General features: G+C 47.6%; 1 protein-coding gene across 2 annotated transcripts in view; it reads right to left on the bottom strand.

Annotated features, from left to right (window-relative positions):
• Positions 1–18,248, bottom strand: part of LOC147623638 (uncharacterized) — a 66,081-nt gene that overhangs the window by 28,814 nt on the left and 19,019 nt on the right. The window lies entirely within an intron of this gene.

Genomic DNA, 18,248 nt, shown 5'->3' with positions numbered 1-18,248 from the left:
AAAAACACACATGCTTGTGCATTCAACATGGCACATGCTTGAAGCAGAGATCATTGGGAAGACTCTCCCACTCTAGGCCTTGAAGCAAAAGTGGAACACTTGCAAAAGAAAAACAACAGCGACTAAAAAAGACAAGAAGTAGGGAACTGGAATGTTGCTCTGGCTAGGGCAGCCGGCTGGCAGATCATACCTCAAAGGGAGAGTTTTAAGAGTTCTTGGGAGAAAAGAAACGGCAAAAGGTGCTTTGTTGAGGCACAAGGAACTTACCAGTGCTAATCTGGTTGAATTGGCAATGTCCTGTCTTATTTCACAAGGGATTATAGTCTCGGCGGATGCATATGATGCCATAAATGACTTTAGCAGCCTGAGGAGGGCTAGCTCAAGAACTACAACCAAGGCTAATAGAAAAGTAAATTCAGGGACTCTGTACACATTCCCAATGTACAGATCCTGAAGAGTGGGACTGGCTGGTTTAAGATGAGAACTTTGGAGAATATTATTTCCCATGCCTCCTTTCGTAAGGACCACATACCTTAAAACCTTAAAAGGGTTAAGTTATCCAATCCAATGTCGACGATGACCACGATAGATTGTGGCTAGCAGCTCTCCTCCGAGCCATAGGCCCCCTTTTGGAACCACCCCCGAGCCTGAGTCAAATTGCTATGAGTCAGCCAAGCCCCGACTACACACCCTAGCATCCCATACCACCAAACCGCTTGCCTGCCTATAGCTCCTCTGGCCCTAAGGTACTACACGCCTTGGAGACCTCGCTCTCCGCACGTGGATACCTTATAATCCCCATATGTGAGCCCAAAGTCACTTACATAGTAATAACCAAGCTATATTTGGCCCATAGCTTCTATTATAAGCTTTTATCCATTATAAGCGTCTAGTTAGCTCCTGGCCAATCCCTGTTAGAAGTCGTTTATACACCAGGGCCTTTGTTGTGGGTGTGCCCGCCCTTATCAGGTGTTTTATCATTTTTCCTCACTCCCCGCATTTTTCCCCTATTTTTTCCCATTTTTCTGTGGCTTGGGAGGCAGCCCTGTAGTGGCAGGTGGACCCTGAGCCTGGCCGACTGCATCTGTGAGATAGCCGACTACACCTCATGAGTCGTGGGACTCTCCTGTTGCTGGCCGACCTATCTTGATGCTGGCCGACTGTGTTTATCCAGTCGTGAGGCTTCTTGTGTCCAGTCAGCTGCCTACAGCAGGCCGACTGCACATGTGGGGGCATATAAATAGGCCCCCACCCCCATACCACTTAGTGTATCATATTCGGGATCTTCTTGTGTATATCAGAGCAGAGTTACACGCCTACTTCTCTCTCTCTCTTGTGCTGTTTTTCTGCATGCGTTTTTTGCTCGTGTTTCCAGATCTGGTCATCATCTCCGCTGCGTATTCTGACATGGTATCAGAGCCCTGGGCTCTAGATAGGTCTTGGGATTTGTGTGAGCCTGTTTTGTGGCTGATTGGTGGACTGTTTTGGGCTGATCGGGAAGAGAAGGTGCAAGAGGAAGGCGGGCTGATTTGCTGGACAGCCACTTGCAGGTTTTAGTTCTTCTTTGTTCCCACCCACCCACCCTTTTCAGAGTACATCCCCGCTATGGCAGATCTGTTTGAGATGGCCGAGAGACATGTGAAGATCCCGACACTCCCCACGTTCCCGGTGGACCGTCAGTTGGACGGGAGCAACTACGGCATATGGAAGGTGATGATGGAATCTGTTCTGGAGTCTTACGACCTTGCCGATTTCGTCGTTGTTGGTGTTCCACGGCCGGAAGTAGAGGAAGGGGAGTTACCGTCGACCCAAAAGGACCGGTCTCAGACATAGATGTGGGATCGTGTCAACGCCAGGGTCCGTTCGTTTATTTTCCTCAACTGCACACCGCAGGTAATCAATCATATAAAGCATATGACGCTGGCCAGAGGTATATGGCAGCATTTGGCCTCACTTTACAACAGGGTATCACCCATGAAGAGGATTTCCTTGGAAGTACAGATGCGGGAAGCTGCAGGCTCTTCAGCAGGAAGTTCTTCAGGCTGGGAAGGAGATATCGTCAGAGGACATGGCCATCACGTAGCTGTCACACTTGCCCTCTTCGTACTCAGCATTTTACTCCTCTTTGATTACCAGTGGGTGGCAGGCCCAGCACCATCACGTGGGAGGAGCTTGTGCCCATGGTCCTGGACCAGGAGGAACGATTCACGAACCCTCCTCAGGGTGGAGGTTCGGAGGCCTTAACTGGCCAACGGTCGAAAGGCCGTAACTCGGGCAAAGGGAAGGCTTCATCGGAGAAGTTCTGAGAAGAAGTCCGACGCTGACCGCGAGAAACTGAAGGCAGAGAGGACCTGTAATGATTGTGGCGAGAAATGCCACTATTGGAGGCAGTGTCCCAAGCGGAAGACCGAGAAGGGTGAAGACTCCTCAGCAGCAATCATGAAGACTCCGGCTTTTGTGCACCTGGAGGTGATGGACACCGATGTTTCATTTTCTTCAGGCAAGAAGGAGATTGGAGGATTCTCTGCAACGGATACTCGGGAGTGGATTCTCGATAGTGGTGCTTCCAGGCACATGACTCCTTCCCGTTCCGGTTTATAGGATCTCTGCAGGTGTTCTGGTCATATTCTTACTGGGAATACGTCCACTATCCCAGTTCACAGTGAGGGTAGGATGGAGATAGTTCCTGATGGCAGAGGGGGAAAGCATTCCTCCCAGGTGTTGTATGTTCCGGCACTTGGTTTTCATCTGTTGTCAGTGCATCAGGTTTGCAAGACTGGCGTACGGGTGGAGTTTGATGAGCATTTTGTTGCTCTCTGGGACAAAGCAACAGGCCAAGTGGTTTGGGAAGATGGAGTGGAGAATGGAGTTTACAGGCTTTCAGCACTCTCTCTCCCAGGTCCTCAGGTTTGTGATGAGTGGCAGTTTGGTAATGGCCACTTGTGTGTGGATACGCTGCAGGTACAGGCTTTCCGAGACCAGATGGTGGATAGCTTACCAGTAGATGGCAGCAGTTGGCAAGAACTTTCCAGTACTGATGTTGGTGGTTCTTGTGTTCGTCAGTCAAAGGAAACTGAACAGGTCACTTATGCTCTGATGTCTCGTAGTATTCGGGACAAAAAACCTCCAGTAGATGAGGATGTTCTTTCCACGGGGACCTTTTGGAAAGCCAGGCAGGTGGCAGGTGCTTACTTGCAGAAGGAGGTGGTTTCTCCAGGCTTTGTGGTTCCGGATTCAGAGGGGGTGGTTGACAGGTTTCATCAGGTTTCCAGGACTTGTTTGTGCACCGTAACAGGTGTTGATCCTTGTGAGCAGTGTGATGCCTTTTTGACTCAGAAGCTGTATGGTTCATTGATCTAGTTGATGGACACCAAATTGGACGGGAGCTTCCTGATGAGGCGGTTGAGCTCATGGTTGCGGATGACTCTTTGGGAGGCAGGATTGCGTTTCCTGTGGTTTCTGCGGCATGCGAAGGATCAGGGACTCTTGTACACAGCGGTTGGAGTGACTCAGTTTGGGGAGGGGATCCGGACACGAGGGGATCTACTTCAGGCCCAGGAGCAGTGTTACGGAGCAGTTGGAGACAGTCATCTTTTGCCTTGTCGAGAACAGAGGCAGAGTATCGGGCTGTTTGTGATGTTGTTTGTGAGGTGGTGAAGATGCAGAGGTTGCATGGCAGGTTTGGGCTTCCACTGGCGGAACCCATGGTCATCCAGAGGCACTTTGTTCGTGAACAGATCGTTGCTAATGACATCTTGCTGGAGTTCTGTTCGACGAAGGACAGTACGGTGGACCTCTTCACAAAGTCGCTATCTCAGGATTTGCTCAAGCGGCACCCCAGCTCCCGGTGGTTGGTTACATAGCCAGGAGCTGAGAGGGGGTGTTAGAAGTCATCTCCTGTCTAGATTTATACACCAGGGCCTTTGTTGTGGGTGTGCCCGCCCTTATCAGGTGTTTTATCATTTTTCCTCACTCCCCGCATTTTTCCCCTATTTTTTCCCATTTTTCTGTGGCTTGGGAGGCAGCCCTGTAGTGGCAGGTGGACCCTGAGCCTGGCCGACTGCATCTGTGAGATAGCCGACTGCACCTCATGAGTCGTGGGACTCTCCTGTTGCTGGCCGACCCATCTTGATGCTGGCCGACTGTGTTTATCCAGTCATGAGGCTTCTTGTGTCCAGTCGGCTGCCTACAGCAGGCCGACTGCACATGTGGGGGCATATAAATAGGCCCCCACCGCCATACCACTTAGTGTATCATATTCGGGATCTTCTTGTGTATATGAGAACAGAGTTACATGCCTACTTCTCTCTCTCTCTTGTGCTGTTTTTCTCCATGCGTTTTTTGCTCGTGTTCCCAGATCTGGTCATCATCTCCGCTGCGTATTCTAACAATCCCAACCTCATCCTTGCTAGCCCTTAGCCCTTGGGCAAGTCATATCAATCGCTATGTCTGGCTAAGCCCTAACCCTAATCTTGGGTTATCACATCCCTTAACCTCGAGTTATCCTAACCCATGGTTAAAAGTGGCCCAAGGCCCACTTAGGGATGTAACATTATCTCCCCCTTCTTTTTGATTCACGTCTCCCTGAATCCAAGTAGGACACATTCAACTATGAGATTAACCCCGAATTCATATATCCCACTATCCACATAAGTTCCCTGGCCCGTACCTAAGCTAGTGTGAAAACCCTGTAGTGGATCTTTGCTATTGGAATGATAGCATTTCTACGAGGTAACTTGCTTATCAATCCAATTCCATCCTCACACAAAGGTTGGAGTTGGATACAAAGAGAAAACTAAAACGTAAGGACTCCCACCAAGGACAACCGTAGCACCAATCTACTACATAGTTCAACCCTCACGCCAAACTATCTATTTGCCAACAGTCATTAGCTGACTCCGCACTACAAAGCTGTTGGTTCCCCCTATTCACACTTCGTTCATGTACAATACCTAGAGTACACATTTGTATGGTCATGAGCTGTCTGAGTGTCTTTTGCATACAAGCACATGAAGGTGGTGCCGACGGTTCACCTCCCAACCATAGCTCTCATGGTACATGCATTCGATATCTCATGGTGATGCATGTGAGCGAGCTCTCTTGTCTCTTTACATGTCTCAACAATGAGAGAATAGCTGAATTTATAGTTCTTGCCCAAAAGCACTTGAGAAAAGTACTTTAAAACTCACTCGTAGTCCAAAAAGCATCTTTTTAATAATAAAAGCTCTTCTTTTTTAGTATTTAAAAAACTTTTAGCTAGTCACATCATTCCAAGCTTGTAAGGTGACCTTGCGTTGCTTTCTTGCCACATCACCCTTTTTTTCCTCAAAACTTTTTTTTAACCTTTTTTTTGTGCGTTGCGTTCTTACATATCAACATGAATGGCTACATGGAAAAGAGCAACTCGAGTAAATAAAAGTTGTCAAAAAGCTGTAACACGCGGAAGCTCTGGGAGTCTCCTTTCAGCCCTAAACACCACTGAGAACATGCTGATGCATAACGCAAACAGAAGGGAGAGTAGAGAGAGAGAGATATATGCTGGAAATTCAGTGTATTTCTGATGGTACAAAAAGGTACCTACAATCTACAGCCTTAGGGCGCCGGCGCCTTCTTGAAAAGGTGAACATCACCAAAAACAGTCCTAGTTTAGTGATCCTAAGGACCCACTCCTTATGGGAGTGAATGAACATAACAATGAGCACCTACGCCTTTTATAGGCCTTTGGACACCTGGACTGCCAGCAGTCAGCCAGCCGACAGGGCCCTTCTCTCCATAAATGCTGGTCGGCCACTAGAAACACTGAAGCGCTGAAGCCCCTTCTTCTGATACAGCCGACTCCCACTGTGATGCAACCGACAGCACCTGTGTGCAGCCGACAGAGCCTTCCTTCTCTTCCATGCCTTGCTCCAAGTCCAACACTGGGCCATCTGCACTCTGTGCTCCATGTCCTAGCTCTAATGATCTTTATTCTTGGCTGCCCATTCTGGATTAGCTCTGGGAATGGTCATGGGTGGCAATGCTTGCACATGACAAAAGCTTACTTTGCATACTTTACTTGTGAGTTAACTGATTTGCATGACTTCCTTTGGAGAGAAGTGAGCTTGCATGATTTACTTTTGAGAAAAGTGAGCCTGCATGCCATATTTTTAGGTGCATGAGAGGATAAAGCATTGCATGTTGCATGCATGTAGCTAGAAAAGCTTACATGTTGCATGCATGGGGGGATTCTAACTATGCATGTCGCATGTATGAGGATTTCTGGCCATGCATGGAGGTTTCCCATTGTGGAGAAAAAGATCACCAACCATAAATAATTGAACTCACATGCATGCATGCACGGAGATAGAAAACCCGCATAAGAGTGGGCTGCCTTCAAATATCTGCTTTTCCTATACAAATCCATCATTACAAGTTAACTGAAGACAGATTATGCAGCATACTAGCCCCAAGCGTCCCCAGATCCATGAGCTTCACATGCAATGAAATCCAAGCAAACAAAACAATAGACACAAATAGTATAAGCCATGCACACAAATTGTCAAATCCCCACCGGATCTCCTCGTGATCGTTCCTGATACGAGACTCAAAACCTGCAAACAAATAAGCAAACAAGAAGGTCTATCCCTAACTCAGCTCGCCAATCAGCCTGCCTAGCTCCAAGCTTCCCCAAACCTCGAAGCTAGTCTTGCGTGCATGTAGCACATGGTAGATACACACTGTGCACATGACATACTCCCCTTCCTCTAAGAGCTCACTCCTGAGCTCACTAAAAAGCCAGGGTAATTTATCTGAAGAGTAGTCAATGTTTCCCATGTAGCGTCCTCCTCAACACAATCCTTCCACTTGATCTTGTATTCCGTGATAAGCGTATTACGCAATCTTCTTTCACGAAATCCAAGAATCTTTTCAGGTTCGTGCGGAACAAATGTCATGTCCTCGACATCTATAATTTCTTGAGGAGTAACTAACTGGTCTGTTCCACCCAGTACTTCCTTAAGTCTACCGACATGAAATACAAGATGAACTTTCGCATGAGAAGGCAAATCCAATTCATATGCAATCCTTCGTGTAATACGAAATGGTCCACAGTATCTAGGGGATAATTTCGGAGATCGACCTATCCGTAAAGTCTCGGAATCTTTTGGAACTCGCAAATACATCATCGTTCCTTCAGAGAACTCTCTGGGTGAACGATGTCTATTAGAATAAAATCTGTCTCGGTCTTGAGCACTTCTAATAGATTCCTTCACAACTTGTAACATTTCCTGCATATCTTGCAAAAAATTACGTGCTCCATCATGCTGAAGTCCTGAGAATCCTACTGTAACAGGTCTTGAGCACTTCTAATAGATTCCTTCGCAACTTGTAACATTTTCTGCATATCTTGCAAAAAATTACGTACTGCATCATGTTGAAGTCCTGAGAATCCTACTGTAACAGGTGATCTAGGTTGAAAACCATACATAAGCATGAAAGGACTAAAACCTGTACTCGTATGCTTAGTACTGTTATATGCAAATTCTAGCATAGGAAGATAATCCTCCCATGAACTCTGTCTTTTGGATACATATGCTCGAAGCATATCCTCCAAAATCTGATTCACTCTTTCAGTGTGTGTCACGATTGTGACGTATTTATGTATCAGATTCTCTCTTCATTGCTGATTACTGTTGCAGATGCAAAGAGTTACCAGCCAAAGGGAACCCCTACCCTCGACTGGTTGCGACTCTTCGTCAAAGGATGTACCTCTTCATCAAATAGCCACATCTCTTCGACGAATGGTTGTATCCCTTAATGAATGGTTGTGCCTCTACATCGACTAGACACATCCCTTACCTAAAAGTTGTACCCTTTCGTCTAAGGTCATGTCCTTTCATCAAAGGACATGCCTCTTCAAATGTGTCTCTTCATCTCCTATATAAGAGACCTATTGTACTCAGTTTAATACAACAAGAAGTCAATTCAATCTTGTCTCAAGTGTTCTCCTGAAGGTTCTTGTTCTAAGTTAATTACTTAAGTAGTAATTAGTACACAATATGCAGGATTAACAACATAATCCTCACAGTGGTATCAGAGCAAATTTTTTTCCTACCCGTGGGTTGTGAAGCCCTCACCCTCTCCGCGGCACTCCCTCATCCACTCCTCACCCCGGTGTTGTATGGAGGCGGAGGAAAGATCTTCTCACCCGCAGCAAATGCCTAAAGATTAAGCCTCGCTGAAATTTTTTCCCCGTCCCAACCCGATGGAGTTCTTGCAGCCGTCCCCCTCTGCCCGCGCCCTCGGCGGTCCCGTGAACGCGCCTCGCGCACCCGGAGTCACCGCCCTCGCGCCTCGTGCCTAGACGGGTCCTTGCTGCCCTTCGGCCTTCGTGCTTGGCCGCCTTGCAGGCTAGTTCCACCCCTAGAGGTACACCTACGGGCGCTCACTTAATGTCCTGGAAGGTTCGGCGTGGCAGTGTTGGCAGTGCCCTGTCCCACGTGGCGCGTGGAAGTGCTCAAATTAACCCCCTCCATGTTCCTTTTACCCTCTCGGAGCCTCTCCAAGTGATGCACCCCTTCGAAAGGACACATCTTTTAAAACATGCCCTTTCACATTAAAACGGCATGTTTTATAAAAGAAAAAAAAGTGACCCTGGACTTGTTTTTAAAAACCTGACCATTGGGCGCCCTCTCCTCTTCAAAAAAAAATAAATAATAATAATATTTTTTTCAGCCCCCCTCTTTGACGCGCGAGCATATCAGCCTCCTTCTGCGCGCACGAAATCAGCCCCCTCCCCCCCGTTTAGGACCAAGCCCCCCCCCCCTCTTCGCCTCTGCCAGCGTGAGCCCTTGCTTGCTGGAAGCAGCTGCCGGTCGTGAGCCTCGTTGATACATGCAGGCTGCCGACCAAGCGCCTCATCGCCGATTCGTGGTTGCCGCCACCTTTTCGCTTTGCTGACGGCGCCCCTACGAAGCGGCGCACCCCTTGCTGGCCGTCACCTTTACACCTATAAACTAAGGCTTATACTTAAGCCTTTATACACGTGGCTTCCACCAACCACGTGAGCAGCCGGCAGCCAGCACCCAACGGCCACCCGCCAGTGAAGGGCAAGGAAACCAGCCGCCGACCAGCGCACATTAAAAAAAAAAAACAAAGGAGTACCCCACGGCCAGCGATCAGCACAATCTTTTAAAAAAAAAAACCAACGGGCATGCGCTAATGTGAACCGGCCACCCCCTTTCCGTTGGCGATTCGGCAACCAGACCCCCCAGGATGCAGCCCTTCTCATGTACTCCTCTCTTGTCTCCGGCAATGGCTTTCTTGGCATGCATGTTGACTACCTTTCACACTCCTTGTCTATTTCCAAGGTTTCTTTGGCACGTATGCTCGTGGTAGCACATGTTCCATTGAATGGTTCTTACTAGCACAATCAAAATGAAGGCATTTCAACTCCTCTTGAAGCCTTCTCTGGCTACCTTTTCGTCACACTTGATCCATGGTGAGCCAAAGCCTCCTCAAGCTCCCGGCAAGCAACTTCTCGGCATACAACACCCACAACAGGTTTCTTGTCCTCAGCACAGTTCTGTAGAGACCACCAGACATGAAATACCTTCGTTCGAGCCTCTACATGCTCGTCGCAAACATTCTCAGCATTACAACAGTTATGAGAAAGATCCATCTTTGAATGACTATCAGCAGAAGCCAAAGCAGCAATATGAAGCTTTCAGAAGATCTTTCCTTGAAGTGTCATCAATCTCTTCGAAGTGGGCTCACATAGTGGCACATATTTCCGACCCTAGTCGAGTACTCGGTCGTGAATGCCGCAATGCTGGACAAGTTTCCCCTTGCGAGCCATGCCATGCTCCTCCTACTCTGGAAGCCTTAATACCCACTGATAAAGCTGAAGATTCAAGAGGTTCTAGTTCATGTGTAGCATCCCAAATGCAGACAACTTCTTTGGCTGTGATCCAGGCAAAAACAAAAGCCCTGTCACCGCCCTTGCAGAATGAAGTCTTTGTCTTTTACACAATAACCGATGCAGTTGCAATGGTGAATGAAGATTCTTCAAGTCTGAAGACTCCAGTCCTTACCTTTAGTAGTGCAAAGGATAAATTAGACGTAGACTCTTGCAGCATGACTTCAGTCCCTGCAAATGAATCTTTGGACATAACCTGTCCCGAGAACAACTTTCTGAGCAAAGAAAAGCATATGGAAGATATTTCTTCTCAACCTACGACAACACTTGAAGACTTTTGTGTTCCAGAAAAATCAGTGGAATCCCTTTCAGATTTCCAAATGATGGTCACTAACCAAATGCAACGTTTTGTGACACAATCCTTGATATTGGAGATTCAAGACAATTTGCTCATGGTTTCTCTAAAGGCAGATGAAGATTCAGTCTTTTCTTGGACAAAGCTCGAAGTTACCAATGATGTTAACAAAAGAGTTCCAGATATGATTCTCATGCTTTCGGTAAAGATGAGACAAGTTGCAGATGCAGTTAATATTCAGTTTGGTATGTGCAAGATTGTTATGGTCAACAATAATGCCATGACATGGGATCTAGCAGCTAGAGCTTTGGATGCAGAAGCAATACAATCATTTCCCTTCTTCTAGAGTCTCAACAACTACCCCTGGGTTTTATTTTAAATGGGAGGGAATGTCACGATTGTGACGTATTTATGTATCAGATTCTCTCTTCATTGCTGATTACTGTTGCAGATGCAAAGAGTTACCAGCCAAAGGGAACCCCTACCCTCGACTGGTTGCGACTCTTTGCAAAGGATGTACCTCTTCATCGAATAGCCACATCTCTTCAACGAATGGTTGTATCCCTTAATGAATGGTTGTGCCTCTACATCGACTAGACACATCCCTTAGCCTAAAAGTTGTACCCTTTCGTCTAAGGTCATGTCCTTTCATCAAAGGACATGCCTCTTCAAATGTGTCTCTTCATCTCCTATATAAGAGACCTATTGTACTCAGTTTAATACAACAGGAAGTCAATTCAATCTTGTCTCAAGTGTTCTCCTGAAGGTTCTTGTTCTAAGTTAATTACTTAAGTAGTAATTAGTACACAATATGCAGGATTAACAACATAATCCTCACAGTCTGGCCATCAAATTGAGGATGATCTGAGGAACTCAATTTCAAAGTTGTTTCCGACTTCTCAAAAACAAGTTTCCAAAAATCACTCGTAAACTTAGAGTCCCTATCACTGACTGTCCTGCGGCAACCCGTACAGTCTAAACAATTGCTCGATAAACTGCCGTGCTAATTGCGTAGCTGTAATAGTCTTCTGGGTGGGTAAAAATCCAGCCATTTTTGTCAAGCGATCTACCACAACCCAAATAGAATCGTGGCCTTGATGTGTTCTTGGCAATCCGGTAATAAAATCCATGGAAATACTTTCCCATTTATTACCTGGGATTTGCAAAGGATGCAACAACCCAGCCTGTCTAAAGCATTCAGCTTTATTTGCCTGACAAATTTGACACTTGAGAACATAATCTTCTACATAGCCTTTCATCTTTGGCCAATAAAAAGTGTGTTTCACTAACGATAGCGTCCTGTGTACCCCAGGGTGTCCAGCAAAAGGGGCGTCATGACACTCCTTAAGAATCTTGGACTTAATATCCGGGATCTGTGGTACACAAATTTTGTCATTACGGAATAGTAAACCATTCCGAATCATCCACCGGCCTCCTGCAGCCTAAATGGTAGACTGCTCAATCATTGAGTCTTGGTAAGTCAGTAGAAATCTCGGTGAACGACAAAGTATTCACCTCTCGAATTCGACTAAGCGCATCTGCAACACTATTCATGGACCCTTTCCGATAACGAATCTCAAAATCAAAATCTTGCATTAACTTGACCCAACGAGCTTTCCTACCTCTCAAATCATCCGCATCACACATACTTGATTAACTGATGATCAGTCAATACCATTGGCTGATGATCAATCAATACCATTGACTGATGATCAGTCAATACCACAAACTTGGAGCCATATAAATAATGTCTCCAAACCTTGAGAGCATGAATCACAGCATAAAGCTCTTTCTCAAGGGTTGGCCAACGAGATTGAGTGTCGTCTAGCTTTTTACTTTCAAAAGCAACTGGTCTACCATCTTGAAATAGAGCAGCCTCGATGGCATAGTCACTCGTATCAGTTTCAAGAACATAAGGCCGACTAGGATCAGGTAATGCTAAGTTAGGTGCTTCCTTGACTTTATCTTTCAAAAGTATGAAGGCCATATCCAAATCGTTATTCCAAGAGATAGGCTTATTTGACTTACGTCCACGACCTTTCAATAAGTCCGTCATCGGTAGTGCGAGCTGAGAGTACTCCCGCCCAGATTTCCGAAGAAAAACAACAAAACCGAGAAAAGAACGAAGTTGTTTCATTGTACGCGCTATAGGCCAGTCCAGAACCTTCTGAACTCGGTCATAGTCAATGCTCAATCCATCTCGAGTGATCTTATGTCCCAAGTAAATGATGTCGGTCATAAAGAACTCACATTTACTTAATTTGGCATATAGTCGATTCTGTCTTAAAATAGATAAGACAATCGTGAGGTGTCCAACATGATCCTCAAGAGTACGACTATATATCAAAATATCATCCAGGAACACCACCACAAATTTCCCCAAATGTTCACGAAAAAGATCGTTCATCATTTGCTGGAAAGTGGTTGGAGCATTGGTTAACCCAAAAGGTAATACGAGAAACTCGTAATGGCCATATCTAGTCCGAAAGGCGATTCTTTCGACATGCCTTTCATAAATACGTATCTGGTGATAGCCAGTACGTAAATCTATCTTCGTGAAATATTTCGCTCCTGCTAACCGGTCAATCAGGTCATCTGATCTAGGGAGAGGATAACAGTTCTTAATGGTCAGCTTGTTCAATCTCTTGTAATCTATACACATTCTCCAGGTGTTGTCCTTCTTTCTCCTAAGCAACACAGGTGCATGTCAGAATATGCAGCGGAAATGATAACCAAACTTGGGTAGACAAGAGCAAGTAGACTGCAGAAAATAATCAGCACAAGAAACACAGAGAGATAGGTGTGTAAACTCTTCTCTATACACAAGATCCCGGAAAACTGAATGAGAAAGTGGTAGGGGCTGAGGGGCTATATATACAACTCCATGAGGGCAGTCGGCCAGCTATACAGAGTGCCCACGACTGGAGAAAATCCCACGATTGCATAAATGCAGTCGGCTGCCCACGACTGGTGCAAAAGCAGTCGGCCAGCAGCCCTGATGCCCACGCCTGAAGAAAGTCCAGTCGGCCAGCATTGGGGTGCTCTTGGCATCACCTGGCAGCCCTCCCACCACTAGGAAAAAATGGAAAAAATAGGGAAAAAATACGGGGAGTGTGGAAAAATGATATACAGGCGGGCACACCCACAACAGAGGCCCTGGTGTATACAAATAGACAGGAGATGACTTCTAACACCCCCTCTCAGCTCCTGGCTGTGAAACCAACCCAAGGGAGCTGGAGTGCCGCCTGAGCGTAGCCTGAGGTAGAGACTTCGTGAAGAGGTCCGCCGCATTGTCCTCCGTCGAACAATAAAGTAGCAAGATGTCACCCGCCAAGATCTTCTCACGTACAAAGTGATACTGTATCTCTATATGCTTGGTCCGGGCATGGAAAACCGGGTTCCGAGCAATAGCTATACAACTCTGGTTATCACACTGGATGACTGTGGGCTCCCTCTGTGGAAACCCAATCTCGCCTAGCAGTCTCCGCAGCCATACAACCTCACAAGCAACACCACAAGCAGCCCAATACTCTGCCTCTACCGAAGAAAGGGCAATAGTTGGCTGCTTCTTGCTGCTCCAAGAAACTGCTCCTGAGCCGAGGGTAAAAGTGTATCCTGAAGTAGATCTCCTCGTATCTGGATCTCCTCCCCAATCCGAGTCACTCCATCCTTGGAGCTTGACTCCATTCCCTCCTGTGTAAAAGAGTCCCAGATCCTTCGTACTCTGCAGATACCGCAAGATCCGCAATCCTGCGTCCCAATGAGTCTTCAATGGCGTCTGCATAAAAGAGCTCAACAACCCCACGGAGAAGCTCAAGTCCAATCTGGTGTTCAGCAACCAGATCAATGAACCAACCAACTTCCGGTACTGCGAGGCATCAACTGGCTCACAAGGATCTGTAACGGTTAACTTTGTGTTCGGGTCCATCGGCGAAGTAATAGGCTTGCAGTTCTCCATCCCAAAGGCCTCAAGCAACTCATGAACATACCGCTGCTGAGAGACGAAAAAACCCCTCTGGGTCTGCCAGATCTCCAATCCCAAGAAGAAGTGGAGTAAGCCTAAGTTGGTCATCTCAAACTCCTTTGACAAGGCAGCCTTCATCACTCCAACGTGCTCCACATGACCGCCGGTGAGAATGAGATCATCCACATAAAGGATGATAAGTGTGACCATGCCGCGTTCCCGAAAGAGATAAGGTTCGGATCTGCAACCGATCTCTGAAATCCAGTCCGAATAAAGAAGGAATCAATCTTCTGATTCCAAGCCCTCGGAGCCTGCTTAAGACCATACAAGGCCTTACGTAACCTGTAAACCATCCCTTCCGATCCTGGAACAATAAAGCCTGGAGGCTGCTCAACGTACACCTCCTCCTGCAGGTCACCATTAAGGAACGCAGATTTTACATCCATCTGGTACACAGGCCACCTCTGAGAAGAAGCAAGGGCAAGAACGGTCCGAATCGTGGTCATCCACGCTGTCGGTGCAAAGGTATCCTCGTAGTCGATCCCTGGCCGCTGAGCATAACCTTTAGCCACGAGCCTGGCTTTGTGTTTGTCCACCGACCCATCAGCCGCGTACTTGGTCTTAAAGACCCATTTGACACCAATGACTGACCGCTTCGACGGCCTCGGTACCAACTCCCAAGTGTTGTTCTTCTCGATGGCATCAAGTTCCACCTGCATGGCTTCCCTCCAAGTATCCTGTGAAAGGGCTTCCTTTACGGAAGTGGGCTCTTTATCCCGCATGATACGAGACATCAGAGCATAGTTCACCTGAAGAAGCTCCGCCGTGTTGCCTTTATCTCGGACTCGATGTGATCTTCGAGGGCCGTCCTCTGTGGTCCACTCGGAGGGTAGCTCCGTGACACCTGACTCCCGAAGGGTGTCTAACAACCACCTAGGTACTCGAACAGATCGTGGAGCCTCCTGTGATCGCGGGGCTCAACTCCAGCTGCGGGCTCAACCTCCTCTGATGACTGAGGTGGATCAACTAGAGTAGTAAACTGGGAATCATCATCAGACTCCTCTCGATCTCCAAGAAGTGGCGGCTCCTCGACAGTGGATGCTGGAACATGCTCGTCAAAGACCACATCCCGGCTGACAACAATCTCGTTTCTCTCTGGATCATACAACCTGTATCCCTTGGAAAGAGAGTTATACCCCACAAATACCAGCTTGCGGGACTTGGAGTCAAGCTTCCCCCTATGCTTCTTCGGAATATATACATACGCGTCACTCCCAAAGACACGGAAGTGCGAGACATCGGGTTTCCTGCCAAAATATGCCTCAAATGGAGTCATATGGGGTACAGAAGTCGTCGGAGAGCGGTTAATGCTATGGACAGCTGTTGCCACATCCTCACCCCAAAGTGGACGAGGAAGATCACGATGCTCCAGCATGGTCCTCGCCATCTCCACCACAGTCCTGTTCTTACGTTCAACAACTCCATTCTCCGAAGGCGATCCAGTATTGGCCAATTCCCTCTTGATGCCATGATCTGCACAAAACCGGAAAAATACAGTCGAGGAGAATTCACCTCCTTTGTCAGCCCTGAGAGTCTTGACCTAAAATCCAGACTCTTTCTCCACCATCACGTGCCAATCCTTGAACCGAGCAAAAGCCTGGTCCTTCTGGGAAAGAAAGCAGACCCACGTGAATCTGGTACAATCATCAACAAGCAGCATGAAGTAGAGAGATCCTCCCAAGGATGGTATCTGCTGTGGTCCACACAAGTCAGTGTGAATCAACTCCAATGGTTTCGAAGCCCGCCTGGAAGCCTGCTTCGGAAAGGATTCCCTGTGCTGCTTACCACGTATGCAAGAACTGCAGCGTCCTTGCCTATTTCCAGTATCTGGCAAGCCAACCACCATCTGGTCCCGGAAGGCGCGCCGCAAAGCATCCACATTTAAGTGGCCAAAACGAAAGTGCCACAAATCTCCGACCTGAGAGCCTGTCAATGAGGAGAGTGCAGAGAGCTTGTAAATGCCATTCTCCACACCGCCTTCCCAAACAACTTTGCTTGTCTCACGGTCCCTTAGAGCAACTTAATGCTCCTCAAATTCCACCCGAAAGCCAGTCTTGCATACCTCATGCACTGACAGAAGATGAAAACCCAGAGCAGGGACATAAAGAACACGAGAAGCATGCTGGCCCCCCTTGCCGTCGGGAATAATCTCCATCCGGCCCTCGCTATGTATCAGAATAGTGGAGTTATCGCCAATAAAGATACGACTTGACTGCCGTTTCAGATCCAGAAAGAAGTCACGCGATGGAGTCATGTGCCTGGAAGCACCACTGTCGAGAATCCATTCCCGGGTATCCTTTGCGGTGAAGCCAACTGCCTCCTCGCTCGAAGATGATGAAGCATCGGAGTCCACCATCTCCAAGTGCACAAATGCCGGAGTCTTCGCAGCTAAGGCTGAGGAATCAGCACTCTTCCCTGTCCGCTTAGGACACTTCCTCCAGTAGTGGCCTTTCTCGCCACAATCATTACACGATCTTTCGGCCTTCAACTTCTCTCGTTTTGGATCAGGCTTCTTCTCAGAAGACTTCTCCGGTGAAGCCTTCCCTTTGTCCTTGTTGGTATTACGGCCTTTCGACCATTGGCCAATTAAGGCCTCCGATCCTCCGCCGTGAGGAGGGTTCGTGAAACGTTCCTCCTGGTCCAAGACCATTGGCACAAGCTCCTCCCAAGTAATGGTGCTGAGCCTGCCACTCGTGATCAACGAGAAATAGAAAGCAGAATACTGACCAGGCAAGTGGGAAAGTAACGTGATGGCCATATCTTCAGATGATATCTCTTTCCTAGCTTGAAGGACTTCCTGCTGAAGAGCCTGCAGCTTGTTAATGTGTTCCCGCATCGTCGAGGACTTTGCAGGGTTCATAACCCGCATCTGCACTTCCAAGGATATCCGCTTCATGGGTGACACCCTGTTATACAAAGAAGCCAAGTGCTCCCATATGCCTCTTGCCAGCGTCATGTGCTTCACATGGTTGATCACCTGTGGTGTGCAATTGAGGAGAATAAACGACCGGACCCTGGCGTTGACACGGTCCCACATGTGTGCCTGTGCCTCTCGGTCCTTCCTTGTCGATAATAACTCCCCTTCCTCAGCTTCCGGCCGTGGCACCCCTATGATAATAAAATCAGCAAGGTCATATGACTCCAAAACTGACTCCATCATGACCTTCCAGATGCCATAATTGGACCCGTCCAACTGACGATCCACTCGGAACGTGGGGAGAGTCGGAATCTTCACGTGCTTCTCAGCCATCTCTAGTAAATCTGCCATCTCGGAGAGTAACCTGAAAGGGTGGGTGGGTGGGAAAAATCTGAAAAACTGCAAGTGGCTGTCCAGCACCTTTGCCCGCCTTCCTCTTGCACCTTCTCTTCCCGTTCAGCCCGAAACAGTCCACCAATCAGCAACCTGTTGCTCCCCCTCTTGCTTAGAAAAACGCCCAAGATCTCCTAGAGCCTAGGGCTCTGATACCATGTCAGAATATGCAGCGGAAATGATAACCAAACTTGGGTAGACAAGAGCAAGTAGACTACAGAAAATAATCAGCACAAGAAACACAGAGAGATAGGTGTGTAAACTCTTCTCTATACACAAGATCCCGAAAAACTGAATGAGAAAGTGGTAGGGGCTGAGGGGCTATATATACAACTCCATGAGGGCAGTCGGCCAGCTACAGAGAGTGCCCACGACTGGAGAAAATCCCACGACTGCATGTGCAGTCGGCCAGCAACCTGATGCCCACGACTGGTGCAAAAGCAGTCGGCCAGCAGCCCTGATGCCCACGCCTGAAGAAAGTCCAGTCGGCCAGCATTGGGGTGCTCCTGGCATCACCTGGCAGCCCTCCCACCACTAGGAAAAAATGGGAAAAATGGGAAAAATGGGAAAAATAGGGAAAAAATACGGGGAGTGTGGAAAAATGATATACGGGCGGGCACACCCACAACAGAGGCCTTGGTGTATACAAATAGACAGGAGATGA

Source organism: Cibotium barometz, chromosome 26 (assembly GCF_041138505.1).
Source record: "Cibotium barometz isolate CiBa-2024 chromosome 26, ASM4113850v1, whole genome shotgun sequence".
NCBI lineage: Eukaryota > Viridiplantae > Streptophyta > Polypodiopsida > Cyatheales > Cibotiaceae > Cibotium > Cibotium barometz.
The sequence above is the reverse complement of the archived record's forward strand: the minus strand, read 5'-3'. Positions and strand labels throughout refer to the sequence as shown.